At 36.4% G+C, this 14,914-nt stretch overlaps 2 long non-coding RNA genes across 4 annotated transcripts; one reads left to right on the forward strand and one right to left on the reverse strand.

Annotated features, from left to right (window-relative positions):
• The first annotated feature begins 1,450 nt into the window (after positions 1 to 1,450).
• On the forward strand, positions 1,451 to 3,628 carry LOC122308114. 2 transcript variants are annotated; one of them, XR_006241921.1, is made up of 3 exons: positions 1,614 to 1,883; positions 2,757 to 3,044; positions 3,410 to 3,628. It is a non-coding gene; the product is annotated as an uncharacterized LOC122308114 (long non-coding RNA). The 2 variants fall into 2 exon arrangements; XR_006241922.1 differs by having other exon boundaries at positions 1,451 to 3,044.
• A 157-nt stretch (positions 3,629 to 3,785) lies between these two features.
• LOC122308104 lies at positions 3,786 to 14,665 on the reverse strand. 2 transcript variants are annotated; one of them, XR_006241918.1, is made up of 4 exons: positions 14,378 to 14,665; positions 13,423 to 13,496; positions 13,106 to 13,297; positions 3,786 to 4,057 (listed from the first exon to the last, which is right to left on the reverse strand). It is a non-coding gene; the product is annotated as an uncharacterized LOC122308104 (long non-coding RNA). The 2 variants fall into 2 exon arrangements; XR_006241917.1 differs by lacking the exon at positions 3,786 to 4,057 and having other exon boundaries at positions 12,610 to 13,297; positions 14,378 to 14,663.
• Positions 14,666 to 14,914: the final 249 nt, after the last annotated feature.

Genomic DNA, 14,914 nt, shown 5'->3' on the forward strand with positions numbered 1-14,914 from the left:
TCCATTACAACAAGTTGAGGGAGTTGAAGTTCAACCTGAATCTTTCTGCATATTATGGTTCGTCCTATAAAAGTTTAACCTGAATCTTTTGGAGATTATAATACCAACATCATATTTCAACATATAAAAAAGTCTCATACCATCCAAAAATAACTACAAATAAAAAGCTATCCATCCAAAATATAATTACAATAAAAAGCTATCCATCCAAAAAATACTTGCTTATTGACCAATATAATATAGCCATTGGTTGCAATAGCCTTTTAGATGTTCCAATACACAATACACAAAAATGTATATTTCCAATCGCTTGTTAGATGTGTCCATGAATTACATTCAAAGAATCCAAAAATAATTCTCGGAATATTTGCAACTAAACCATTTCATTACACCGATTGTGATCCATCCAGATCAACTTGCACCGATTCTGATCCATCCAACCCAAATTGCATTTGTAACAAATAATATTTAAATATTAATGACGATATGGGTATTACTAGAGAATATTTTAAATTTTAGTGAACTTACACTTTCTTGACTCACAATCACGATATTGATATAAAAGTACTGATTTTTTAGGTTTGCAGCTCAACCCATGAATCTATTATTGCTCTCTTTTTAATTGATTATCAACTATTCCTATTTCTGCTACCCTTTGTAGAGTCAGTGAAATTATGGATTGAGCGAAAGGCCCTTAAGGAATTCAAGAATCAGAATGCAAAAACATCCAAAATACAAATGATAAAGAGAAATAGAATGCAATGCAGGTGGACCCTAAGGAATTTAAGAATCATGCAGAGGAATCTTTATATGGAATATAAAAATTCAAATCATGCAGAGGAATAAAAAATCAAAAGTAGATGGACGAAATCTACACGAAGACGACGACGCGATCAGCTTCTGTCTTCCAGACCCAAAATCGCAGTTTCTCATCCCAGACCCATGCGATACAATATGTTGTCGCATGAAATAAACTATTCCGGTAAAAATATTTGTGGCCACAATATGTTGCCCTCAAATAGAATATAAAATTTCAAAAAAAAATAAAATTTATAAACTATAGAACCGACGAAATGAGAACAAGTCCAAAAGTAGAAAAATAATGGCATAATATAAGCCTAAAAACATAAATATGAACGTAATGGAAATTTAAATTATGATATCCCATATTTACATGTATTTTTATTGAATGATTATTTAAATTATTATAATTAGTGGTTCTCTTATTTTAAATTAAACGTATTTTTTTTCGTTATATTCTTTTATAATTTTTAAGTTGTGAGATTTAAATAATATACTTTATTGATATTAATATTTTTTTTTTTAAATTACTCTCTAATTTGAATTATTTTATTTTTGGGCTTTTAACTATTTTATAACTATTTTATCTTATTAATATTGAATTATAGGTGTTTTTAATTATCTTTTATTTATTTTATTGTGCATTTTTATTTCTTATATCCTTATTTTCGGATTTGCCTTTGTTTTAGTGGCTTTTTATCTTGTTTTGGGCCGAATTCTTTCATATTTCGGGCCCAGCCCATTGCACCCATGACCCAGCCCCCTTTCTCTTCTAAACGGCGTCGTTTTGCCTACCCTTAGGAAATTTCATCTTCTTTTCTTCTTCTTCCTTGCCCTTCCTCTGCCGCATGCCTCTTTCTTTCTTCAATTTCTTTTCCTCTTCTTCTCCTACACGCCGGCTGCTTCTTCTCCTTCACTGGTAATATTTTCTTGCTTCTTTCTTCTTTTTCTTCTTCTTCTTCTTCTTCTTCATTTGTTTCCCTTTTCTCCCCCTGCTGCGCCGACTATACTACTTCTTCCTTCGAAAATTTTTGCTTCGTCTTCGTGCTGTGTGCCAAAGCATCTTCCTCCATTTTCGTCCGGTATTGTTCCTCATTTCAAGCTCTTTAATTTTCAGGTTCCTCTTGCTGTAGAATCGTGTATTTCCTTCATTTATCTTGCATTTATTTCCTCTGTTTTTCTCCATTGTTGAGGTCTGGCTGAGCTTCTTTGTGTGTCTCATTCCTCTTCTTTATTCCTTGTTTATTTCATGATATTGTGGTGTAAAAATCCTGCTATCTTCTTGGGTTGATCACGAATTTCTGCTCTGTTTTTCTTGGTCATTTTGTGTCCGGATTTTCCTCTTTTTATCTCTATTATTTTCGTGTACAACATTTTGGGTAAAACCTTGTGATTTTCTGAAGTTTTTCTCTCCAACACCGTGATGTGTAGCTGGTCCTTGCCGTGCCCTGTTTTGCTCTTGTAGCCGAGGACTCCATTTATATTTCTTGTGAGCTTTTAGTTCAAACCGTGTGATACATTTCCAGGCATTTATCTCAAGCTTATTTTCAGTAAAAATGAACCCATTTTATTCCGAAAATTTCACTTTAAATCCCTTTGTTTTTTAAACCCATTTTAGTCTAAAAATATTGCAATTTTTAGTCGTTTATTTTTAAGCTAGCTTTTGGGATTTAATCAGGTGCGTGATCTTTCAGAAATTAAAAGCATTGTAAGTATTTTCTTAACAAATTTTGTGATTTTGAATATATTTATGCTTTAACAAATAATCTGTAATTGGTTTGTTATACTGGATTGTGTCTGACGAGTTTGGAAGTCGGTTGGAATGGAATATGGAGTTGTTTGTTGATTGGATGATGTTGGGTTTGTTGGATATTTTTATGTCTTGTCGTATACATTGCATGGTGCATGCATATTCATGTTTGTAAATGAAAACTGGATTTTCATATGTTAAATAGATTTTTTGGTGCGTATGTATCACGACTCAAAGCCAAAATGTAGCATTATCTCAGTGGAGCTCCTCTGGTCACTCGGGAGTGGAATATACTGAGTGACATCTCCTGAGTTGTCGCTGGACGACAACGAGATTGGATGGGATAGTAACGCTCTCGTGCCAACTATGTGGCCCCTCTGTTGGTGCAGGCTAGAGGAGTTGGGCTACGAACGCTTTGGGCGCAGAACTGGGCATCACTTGTTACGAAGTTACACGTATGGTCGTTACCCATGGTGTGACGAAGGGAGTCAAGGTGTGTGGATTGTCCCTAGGGGAGATCATGGTGCATACGCATTAAATTTTGATATTGATTTTGATAATGGATAATGGGTCATTTTTCGAAAAATGACGAGATTGGATTAATGGTTTTTATATTGGGCTATTTTCTGGGAAAATGACGTAACTGTTTTAATGGATTTGATTTTTGGGCCAAATGGAATTTTTGGCATGCGTGGAAAATTATTCATTTTTCAAGAAAATGATAATTTTTGGGGTCTCATACATATGACATCATATTCATGCATTTTGTTATTGCGTGAATGTATTTTTCTCTTGAGATTTGTTTGATTTATTACTTACCTGCGATACCATTTCTTGGTACCGTAAATTTTGTTGTAGATGACGAAGAGGTTGGGCTCGAGGAGACGGCTTCGCCAGAGGAGTAGATTGGCGTCTCTACTTATAATTGTTGGAGATTATTTTTTGCTTTTAAATCATGTATTTTGGATTATAACTTCGTTACTTTAATTTGTAATATTTTTGGTACGCTTATTTTAAGCGACCTTGTATTTAAATAATTTATGGTACTTAGTCGACTGACCTTATTTATCTGCTGCATTATTTTTGTTGTACATTTTTTATATGTACACACACTTGGCACTTGGCAATGGGATACGTGACCCGAGTTGTCATCATCCCGACGCTTCGATTTCCACATGTTCATACGTGAGAGTTGGGAGCGTTACACAAATTTAGCAAAACGTACATCCTACAACAATTTCAAACAAACATGTACGAACTGTGCTACCAATTTCATCAACTCAATATTATCAAAACAACTTTGATCCATAAAAAAAATACTAAAATAACATAATTCACTACATAGATTAAAGACCATGATAGGAGAATGATCTTCTAAAAAGTCTATAGCTGCCAGTAATCTTGTGATGTTCCTTTGGTGTGTTGCTCTTGCATGAACCGTGTTTATATTTGTATTGGCATCTTCTCAACACAAATATAAATTCACTTTGCATGGCAAAACATGACCTCCAAAATTCAGGAAACAAAGAGAAGCAATTACTAAATTGAGACATGCTTTATTTCTACATAGAGTCATTGAAAAAAAAGTACTTGGAGTAAAGACAAAGGCAACATACATACTTTATAATCATTATTCTTGATCGGCATATCAATCTTGTGCAAAAAAAGCCAAAATCAAGTTTCCTAAAAGAGTGATTCTACTATTAGGCCACTTAAGTCTCCAACACCGCACACTAGCTGAGTTGGCTTTTATTTATTTTTTATTTTTTTTAAAACCATTTGTTAGACTACTCTCCACATTTTCGACATTCTTCCCGAATCTTCCATTCAAATTTCTCCTCCCACATTCCTCTCTACACTTCCTTCTTTGCTTTCCCCCCTCCCTTCCTTCTTTGCTCTCCCCCCTCCCTTCCCTGCCGAAGCCCAACCAAATAACCTTTTTCTTGCATGACTTAAGATGCCAAAAACAAGCAATAGTAGAAAATGAAAAATAATGATTTCCTTTCATTGTTGTGCAGGGTTTCGTGTAACAGTTGATCCTTTAAAGAAGTTTTTATTCCCATTAAAAACAAAGTAGCAAGATGAGAATTTCACACCATATAGGCACCCAAACAACACTGTTTTTATAGATTTTAAAGGGAAGGATGAAAGAAATTTTGGAGTTACCTTCAAAGTTTACACCTTTCGGAGAAAATAATCCATATGCAGAAGCCAGAAACGGAGGAAAGGCACAAAACACACAGAAGCTTCTTTTCTTTTCAATGCCATTGATTTGAGATTTACTATGAGCAGAAACTCACAGATAGTAAAGCCTGCTTATTTCTTTGCTCCCACTACTTTTTAAGTAAAAAGCTCTAAGCGTGATAAAGATGAAAACTTTACGCTAATAGTTTCAGTGGTGTTCTTTTCTAGGTAAACCCAAACCAGTTGATTGTTCCATGTTAATGTCCTCCTCTTTCATCCCACTAGGTAATTTCTAATTGAAAGTGTACAAGAGATTGGCAAGTGCAAGAGATTTGCCCCTTCACTGCCTATGATTTAGGTAAAAAAAAAAAAAAAGTCACAAAAGATCAAAACCACAAAAACCACCCATTTAAAACCTCACTAGTAATTACAGCTTGAACCAAAAAAAAAAAAAATGCACAAAGGAGAAAACAGGCAACAAAAGAATAAAAACTTCAAACATTGTACTTGGGGCTCGTTTTCTCTCTCTTGAGTGATTGAACTCCGGTTTTTAGGAAGGGAGAGGAATTCGGCAGAGGGAGGGGAAGAGCAAAGAAATGAGGGAGGGGGGAGAGCAAAGTCAATGGGGTAGTCGTTTTGGGAGGGCGGGAGATGAAGGATTTGGCAGGGAAGGAAGAAAGCAGGGGGTGGAAGAGAGAGGAAACTTGAGCATTAAATTGTTTTTAAGAAATCGGCTTTGCCGCATCATTAATATATGGTGTTGGAGACAAGAACGGCCTAAGAGTAGATTTACTCTTCCTAAAAATGCTCCAAAGTTCTGTTAATCGAACAGCTAAATATAAGTCCTAACTCTGTCTGCTATAACTTGCAATTATGCTCTTTGCTATGTTGTACTAGATTTCAATTATCCCCTGCATAAGAACATAAATTTATACATCTTATGGCACAAAAGAAAGCTATGAAAATCAAATTAACTAAGATGAACTTCTCGAATAACAAATGTTTCTGACGTGGTGTGTATTAAAAAATTATGGCAGCATGTAAGTTTCTAACACTAGCAACTATAACTAACAAAAAAGGAACACTAGATTGTTAAAATTGTTAAAATATGATAAAAGATAAAGCCAGTGACATCATTTAAGAGTAAAAATGATGAAAGATATGCTTTCTATTAGAATAATGTGAAGATTGCCTCCCTATTTTGTTCAATTGGGTGGTTTGTAAAGCTCTAGTATTTCTACATCACACAACACACAATGTTTAAGGTACAATTAGAACTGAAACATATAAAAAAAAATTGTCCAGGGTAACCATAACAACCAAGTCTTTTAAGTGATAAGTAACTCAAAAAAGGACATCTAACTATCACTTTTTGAGGCCACACTAAAGCTGAAGTTTCATGGTGAGTATGAATCCAAGGTCTAGACACTATACTAAATGAGCATATAGCCCGCGCAGTATCGTTATTTATGCTGAATTTTATAACTAAATGGTTCAACAACTACTAATAGAATGTATATCAATATATAAATTGGAACATGCATATATAAAAGAGTTCACTTTACCGATAAATATTTTATGGTCAATTTATAATATTAAAAATAATATATATATATATATATATGGTTGTTCAATATAAAACAATATAAAATAGATACAATTAGTATGAGACATGATTGTTCAATTAATTTTTTTTTTCTGGATTTTTCTCCTGATCTTGGATGATGTAGCCTGAGATTTATGATTCTCTTCCTTTGTATTTGAATTGATGTCGAGATCGATGTCTACAGTAATTTTTTGAAATAAAGTTAACATCGTTAATAAATGTCTATATATAAAACATTTTAATCATTATATTTCTATTAAAGTATAATATAGCAATATACAGTTCACTAAATGATTGAACACCTTAACAAATGATAAATGATGTTAAATATAAGTCCACATCAATTCTACTAAAAAACAAATTATATAAGACTAAGACTCTAAATTCTATCAATTCTTCTCCTTTACCAAAGAAGAGTGAAGAGTCTCCTCTCTATTTTTCTCTTTAGGAAATAGAGGTGGTGTTTGATAGGGTTCATTAGTTTGAGTGTGAGCGATGGAAAAACTTTAGGAGATGTGGGAAAACTTTTAGTTGAATGAAGAAGAAGGTAAGGCTATTGACATTGAGGGGGAGGGCAGTTTTGAGGTGCAGCGAAAGGGAGATCGTAGTTTGATTGGTAAGATATGGTTGGAGAGAGTGATTGGGAAGAACATAGTTGAGAATACTATGGCCAAGGTGTGAAGGCTTAGTAAACCTGCAACTTTTACAAAAGTGGGACAGAATGTCTTTGTTATCACTTTTGCTACTCATGCAGATAAGAACCGAGTGGAGAGTGGGAGATCATGGTTATTCGATGGCAACATATTTGTCATGAATGCGTTTGATGGGTATACCCCATTGAGTAAGATGTCCTTTGATAAGACTGCAATGTGGGTGCAGTTTCATAATTTGCCTTTGGTAGGGATGTCAAAGGAGTGTGGGGTACGGCTAGGAAGTTCGATTGGGGTGGTGGAAGAGGTGGAGGTGGATGTGGATGACGTGGGGTGGGGAGCGTTTCTTAGAGTCAAAGTTTTACTGGATTTGAAGAAGCCTCTGGCAAGGGTTCGAACCATCAAATTGCAAGGGAGTCAAACATGGGTCCCGATAACATATGAGAAGTTGCCAATATTCTATCTAAATTGTTGCAGAATTATCCACGACGATATAGAGTGCCAAAGTTCTACTGGGAATGAAAATGAGAATAAACAGTTTGGTAGCTGGCTTCACGCGGACGGAGGAGGTCGCAGATTTCAGTATAACACTCGACGAGGGAATAGTATGACTGGGAGGAGTATTTCGTCGGAGGAAGGACAGCCGGCAGTGACGAAGGTGGGAGAAAAGATGGCAGTTAATATGAATGGTAACGATGCTGTATTTTTGGAACCTTTCGAAATGGGTGGCGGCTATTCAGGAGACGTTGGAGGTGGAGTAAAGGCTGATCATGTTCAAAATTTAAATATAGAGGAAGGAGGGTTGGTGAATGAGGGAGGATTTTATGGAGATGATTAGGTTCAGATGGATAGGCGTGATTCTAGCATTTCAGTTATGCAGCTTTCGGAAGGTGGCAGTAACGGAAATTTGAATGTTGTCCATGTGGATTCTCCTATGGTGGGCCAAGTGAATGTCGAGGCCTCACAAGCCCAGCTACATTCAGTGATTCAACAACCTCAGAGAAGATCCCCTTGGTCAACTTGGAAAAACCGTGCTAGAAACACAAGTACGAGTATTATCCCTCAAAGTACTAGTGCATGCAAGAAACGTAATGTTAAGGATGAGAATAATACAAGTTTAGCCCATGAAGGAAAAAAGAGGGTTAAGTTGAAAGAGATGGACGTAGGAGTGAAAGGGAATGAATGAGGAAGTATGGTTGAGAAGCTTGCTAATGCTAATTTGATATCGGCAGAGGCTGTTGAATAGCCCTGCCGACCCCAATGATTCTCCTTAGTTGGAACTCCCGTGGGCTTGGAAACCAACGAGAAGTTTGAGCTCTCCCTGAGTTAGTCAGGGAGGAAGGTCCCAAGGTCTTGTTTTTACAAAAGACCAAGTTACAAGATAAGGAAATGGAAAAACTGAAATATAGGCTAAGGTATGAGAATTGTTTGGCAATAAACAGTGAGGAGAGGAGTGGTGGTCTTGCTTTATTATGGAGGAATGATGTTAGTTTGGACATTAAAAATTACTCTAAGAGTCACATCCATGCTTCCATTCAGGATTCTTCAACTGATTGTGAACCTTGGTATTTTACTGGGGTGTATGGTCAACCTGAGGCTAGTAGGAGACATGAAACTTGGAGCCTTTTACGATCCATAAAAGTCCCAAGTGATCAAGGATGGCTTTTGATGGGAGATTTCAATGAGGTGCTAAGTATTAATGAAAAAACTGGTGGAAGAGCAAGAACTGATAGACAAATGCAGGAGTTTCATGAAGTGCTTGATGATTGTGGTTTGTTGGACCTGGGGTATATTGGCAATCCTTTCACCTGGTGTAATAAAAGGGTACCTGAGCAAAGCATAAGTGAAAGACTGGATCGGGGACTAGCTAACCTTAAATGGAAGACCTTTTATCCTATGGCTAGTGTCAGTCATGGTAGTGTGACATACTCTGATCATGTGCCAATCAAGTTTCAGTTGCAAAATGACAGATATCAAAGTAGGGGAAAAAAGCTATTCCATTTTGAGGCCATGTGGGTGGAGGATAAAAGTTGCAAACCACTTATTGAGAAGGCTTGGGTTAGTACTACTGGGGAGAGAACTATGGTGGGAGTCATGAAACAGATTCAGAAATGTGGTGAACATCTAGCAAAGTGGAACCAAGCTAGCTTTGGTAATGTGCAGAAAAAGCTAAGAAAGGCAAAGGAACATTTAAAAAGGCTTGAGGACTCTGATCCTAGGGGTCATAGAATACATGATTTAAAGAAAGCTAGAATGGAGGTTTAGACTTGGTTGGAAAGACAGGAAATAATGTGGAGACAAAGGTCAAGGGCCCTATGGTTGACTGAGGGGGATAGAAATACAAGTTTTTTCCACCACAAAGCATCACAGAGAAAAGCTAAGAATATGATAAAAGGCATAAGGGATGAGATTGGCAATTGGCAAGTGGATGAAGCAAGAGATGAAGTTATCCTGAATTATTTCGAGAAGCTTTTCACATCTTCAACACAAAGAGGCAGTATGCAGTTTTTAGATGCTTTGAAGGGTAGAGTTACAGATGAGATGAAGCAAAGACTAGAGATGGAGTTTGTTGCAACTGAAGTTGAAGTAGCTTTAAAGGAGATGAATCCAACAAAGGCACCTGGTCCAGATGGTATGGCTCCTATTTTTTTTCAAAAATATTGGTCTATTGTTGGCAAGGATGTTACTCAAGCTGTTTTAAATGCGTTGAATACTGGCAGTTTTCCTTTACTATTAAACCACACATATGTGACTCTGATTCCAAAGAAAAAAAAGGCTGAGTTGGTTTCTGATTTTAGGCCAATTAGCCTATGCAATGTTATCTATAAATTGGTGTCAAAGGTTATTGCAAACAGATTAAAGGCAATTCTTCCTAAGTTGATTTCTGGTTCACAATGTGCCTTTGTTCATGGAAGGTTAATCACAGATAATGTGCTAATTGCCTATGAGTTAGTGCACTTTCTTCGAAGGAAAAGGCAAGAAAGGAATGGGTTCATGTCTTTAAAACTTGATATGAGTAAGGCCTATGATCGAATAGAGTGAGACTTCTTGGAAACAATTATGAACAAGATGGGATTTGGTGTTAAATGGACCAATTTGTTGATGCTTTGTGTGAGATCTATCTCATTCTCTATTTTGGTGAATGGGGAGCCTAAAGTTCCAATTTATCCCTCCAGAGGGTTAAGGCAAGGGGATCTCATATCCCCTTATCTATTCCTTCTCTGCACTGAAGGCCTTATCTCTCTTCTTCAGAAAGCTGATGTCAAAGATGTAGTGGAGGGGATCTGTGTTTGTAGAGGTGCTCCAAAGCTCAATCATCTTATGTTTTGTAGGGCCACATCACAAACAAATAGAAACATTCTTCATCTATTGGAAGTATATGAACAAGCTTCAGGTCAAATGGTGAATAAGGAAAAAACTTCTATGGTCTTTAGCAAGAATGTCTTCACTAATACCAAAGCTGAGATTATGCAGTTTTGGGGTGTCCAACAGCATCAAAACTATGATAAGTACTTGGGTCTGCCTCCCATGGTGGGTAGAGGAAAAATATCAAGCTTTCTCTGGGTTGCTAAACAAAGTGTGGACTAAGTTACAAGAGTGGAAGGAAAAGCTGTTATCTCAAGGGGGTAAAGAGGTGCTCATTAAAGCAGTAGCCCTCTCTATCCCAACTTACACTATGAGTTGCTTTAAATTGCCTGCTTCCTTGTGTTCTAAGTTGGAAAGTTTGATAGCAAGATTTTGGTGGGGGCAAAAGAAGGAGTAAAACAAAATCAGCTGGGTTAGTTGGAGAAAGATGTGTAAGTCAAAGATGCATGGGGGTATGGGTTTTAAGGATTTAAGGACATTTAACTTGGCCCTCTTAGCTAAGCAGGGTTGGCGTATCCTTAAGGAGGAAAGCTTGCTGTTACATAAAATCAATAAAGCTAGATATTTTCCTTCAACAAGTTTCAAAGAGGCCAAGTTAGGAGCAAACCCTTCTTTTGTGTGGAGGGGCATATGGGAAGCTAAGAAATACCTACTGCAAGGGTGCAAGTGGAGGGTTGGAAATGGAAAGGCCATTAATATATGGTTTGACTTTTGGCTACCAAATCATAAGTTGGTGCCAGTTTCAGATTCAATTTCCCAAACTTAGTTAAATGGGAAGGTCTCTAAGTTGATAGATGATAGAACCAGAAGATGGGATATGGAGAAGGTTAGAAGATGTCTACCTCTAAGGGAAGCTGAAGAAGTGCTACATATGGTGTTAGCTTCTAATAGCAAGCCTGATGATCTGGTGCGGGAACATGAAAAAAATGGTCAATTTAGTGTTAGAAGTGCTTACAGGCTATTCATGTCTGTTGCTGAAGATATTTAAGAAGGTGAGGTATCATTTCGAGAGGAAAAGAAAACAGTGTGGTGGAAAATATGGAAAATGCAGGTTCCTACTCGAGTGAAGATATTTGTGTGAGGGTGTGTAAGATTGGGTTACCATCATTAAAGAACTTGCTGGTAAAAAAAGTGGTGACAGAAACTATATGTCCATGGTGTAAAGGGGAAGAAGAGGATATAAATCATACCCTGCTCAATTGTGTAAGCTTCAAGGATGCATTATTGGCTCAGCTCAGATTCTTGCAGAATATCCAAGGTCAGTTAGACTTTGTTCAGATTATGACTCAGCTGGCATCAAGGAATAGAGAGGGGGAGATGGAACAACTGGCTCTATGCTCATGGGGGTTATGGAACAGAAGAAATAAACTACTATATGAACAGCAAAAGTTGTCTCCTCAACAAGTATTGGATCATGCCTTTTCATTACAGCAAGAACATAAATCAGCAATAGCATAGCAGGGAAAGGGAATGAAGCCAAATTGCAGCTGGATACCTTCACACGTGGGGGTCTTAAAGCTTAACATTGATGGTGCTATTTTTTAGGATCAATGCAGCTCGGGTGTAGGCATGGTTCTTAGAGATGAGGGAGGTCAAGTGATTTTTACAGCAAGTAAACCAGAACATGAAGTGACTGATCCTATGGAAATAGAATTCTTGGCAGTGTTGAGGGGACTCCAAGTTTGCTTGCCTTTGAGAATTAATGAGTTGGAGGTGGAAAGTGATTCATTATTGGTGGTACAAGAGCTTACTACTGACCAGGAATCTATATCTATATGGGGGAATTTGGTTTTTGAGATTAGGAGGCTACTGCAAAGGTTTCCTAAGGCTTCTGGTCAGCATAGAGGTCGTATGGCCAATGCTGTGGCCCATTGTTTGGCTAAACATTCATGACATATAGATGATCTAGTGATTTGGTGGAACTCTTTTTTAAAATTTGTTTCTCAAGTCATTTGGCATGATGCTTTGATGTAATTGGTTGATTTTGATGAATAAAACAAGTTCTTATGTTGATCAAAAAAACAAAAAAAAACAAATTATATTACAGGTCATAGGGTATAATTTACTCACCAGACTCTCAAACTCACATTTGCCTAACCAACAAAAGCTTATGCATATCAACAGCCAATAAGTAGTGAATATCAAAAGGGGAAAAATGGATTAAAACTAAAAGGTGCAGAATGTGTTTAACCATTATATGTAATCTTGAAAAATAATTAAATAAAACAGAAAGAGATTGGAAAGTAAAGTTATAAGTATAAGACGGTACCAATTTATTGCATATATTGTTCAGTATATGTCGACAAATATAATTAAATATCAGTTCTTGCAACCTACCAATTTTATAAGTAAAACAAAAAATATTTGAAATATTATAGAATAAATAATAAGAAGTAAAATGCGTTTGACAATATTCCACTTGAAGAAAAAAAATTTCCAGAATAATTGGACCTCTTCACTCTTTGCAAATAAACGGATTGAAACTTGTTAAAGTGTTAAACGGTTTGCTGGTTTATAAGGTGTACATATTAAACTGGTTTGTAGCAAATCAACAACCATATCAGGCTTCAATTTTCAAAGGGGTTGAAAATGAATGGAGTGTTTGAAAACTATCTGAGGCAATCTGTTGAAACTAATCAATAAAAATCTTTTATTCATAATTTGTCTTTTTCTTTATGAGTAATTATTCTTGATTTGCCTACGCACCTATAAAGCATAAAAGCAAGTTAGATCTGCTTTTGTCAGTACCTTAGTCACCCTCGGTAAACCATACCCAATTACTGGCTAAATCACGTTACAACCATTTCATTTGGGGATGAAAATGATTTGCACTTTCCCGGCACTTTAAAAGAATAACAGTAGGACTGTAGAGACCCTTGGCTCCACCTTCATCAAATTTCGTAGATGTCTGATGATATAGAGGATCCACCGAAAATGCAACTAAAACATAAGGAATACAAATCAGAAATTCAAAGAGGAAAACAGATGAGAAAACGGAGGGTTAGAAGGAGGATCTGCAGAAGCACTTGCATGAGTTTCTAATGCCATGTAATCAAAAACCCCACCTTCCTCTCGGAATTTTTCTTAGAATGAGTCCTGTCCAGCCCATTATCAACATTGCTTCCATCTGGAACAGTTTCTGTTACAAAAGCATAATGATAGGAATCTAAGCAAAGTGCTGAAGCATAGATCTCTCTTCGCCAAAAAATGCTGAATTTAGTACATAACATGAAGTGATAAAAAATTAGTAGATAACATTAATGTGTTAAAAGACGTTGTATAGATACTTCTGATATCGCATTGAGAGATTTAATACGAAGTGCAATTCAGCAATACTCTTAATGACCAAGTTACCATTTTACTCGACTACAACTAAACTTGATTAGTCGATACATCAATTGACTATGTGAAAACAAACGGAACCAAATTATGATTGAACATTAACTATAGCCCTCAGCCAACGTTGTTCATCTTCTATGCCAGCTCGACTGATCCCACCCAAGATCTTTTATGCCTCTCTGAGTGCACCGCATCCACCCTAGCAGAGTGAATCTTCACCCCTGCCTCCAAAGCATTTCAAAATTTTTGAAAATTATTCTCTGCGTTGTTTTCTGCTTCAGCTTTGATAACCTCACTAAGATGATCTATAAGAGCCGATATTCCATTTCTACAATTAATGGCATTAACTATTCACAAAATTTTGCAAGAATGAAATCTGAGAACATCAACCCGTAAAGAGTAGAGAAAATCGATATAGAAACTTTACTCTTTTTGATTTTGAAATATATAAATATGGATAGATTTTGAAATCAAAATCTTTACACAATCTTTACCCTGCGTAATCAACATAAAGAGCAAAATCAACACAAATCTTTACACAAACTTCCACAAAAAGTTCTACAAATTTAGAAATCATCTCTGCAAGATTTTTATGATTTCGATTTCGAGTTATGCTTTTGTCAAATTAGATGAAATCAGAGAAAATCAGAAATCACTAATCCTTCGTACGCCCATCCATACCTCTGTCTCCTTGACCGTTCATCGTGTCCGTTGGATAGAAGCATAATGCTGGCTATGGGGTTCCCCTCCCGTCAATGTTCAAGTACTTTAGAGGCCTTCATGAGCGCATCGTTCGGGTAAGTTCTATTCCCGATACAACCCATAGCCTCGATGATCTTTCTCACCAATCTCCGACCTTTCGCAGAGTAGAGGCGAGGATGAGATGGGTTCAAAGATTCGAGATATGTTGCTTTCCAGGAAGTCGACGGAGAGAGATGATGATATTCCAAAAAGGATGATTTTTTAAGGGAAAAGTATTTGCAAGTACACTTGTGTATTAATATGTGCGTCAATTTATTATGATTGGTCAAAAAGTAGATTTTATTGAAAATAATACTAATTTAAATTTTAAATATGAAAAAATCAGTATTGATACGCAGATTAGTACGTGACTTTGTTTGTATATAGTAAAACTCTTTTTTAAGCAGCTTTTGAGCGCGCCACTAGACCATTTGTTTTGAAGCATGTCAACAAACCATTGCACGGTTTGCAAAGTAA

The sequence above is a fragment of the Carya illinoinensis genome, chromosome 1 (assembly GCF_018687715.1).
Source record: "Carya illinoinensis cultivar Pawnee chromosome 1, C.illinoinensisPawnee_v1, whole genome shotgun sequence".
Classification (NCBI taxonomy): Eukaryota; Viridiplantae; Streptophyta; class Magnoliopsida; order Fagales; family Juglandaceae; genus Carya; species Carya illinoinensis.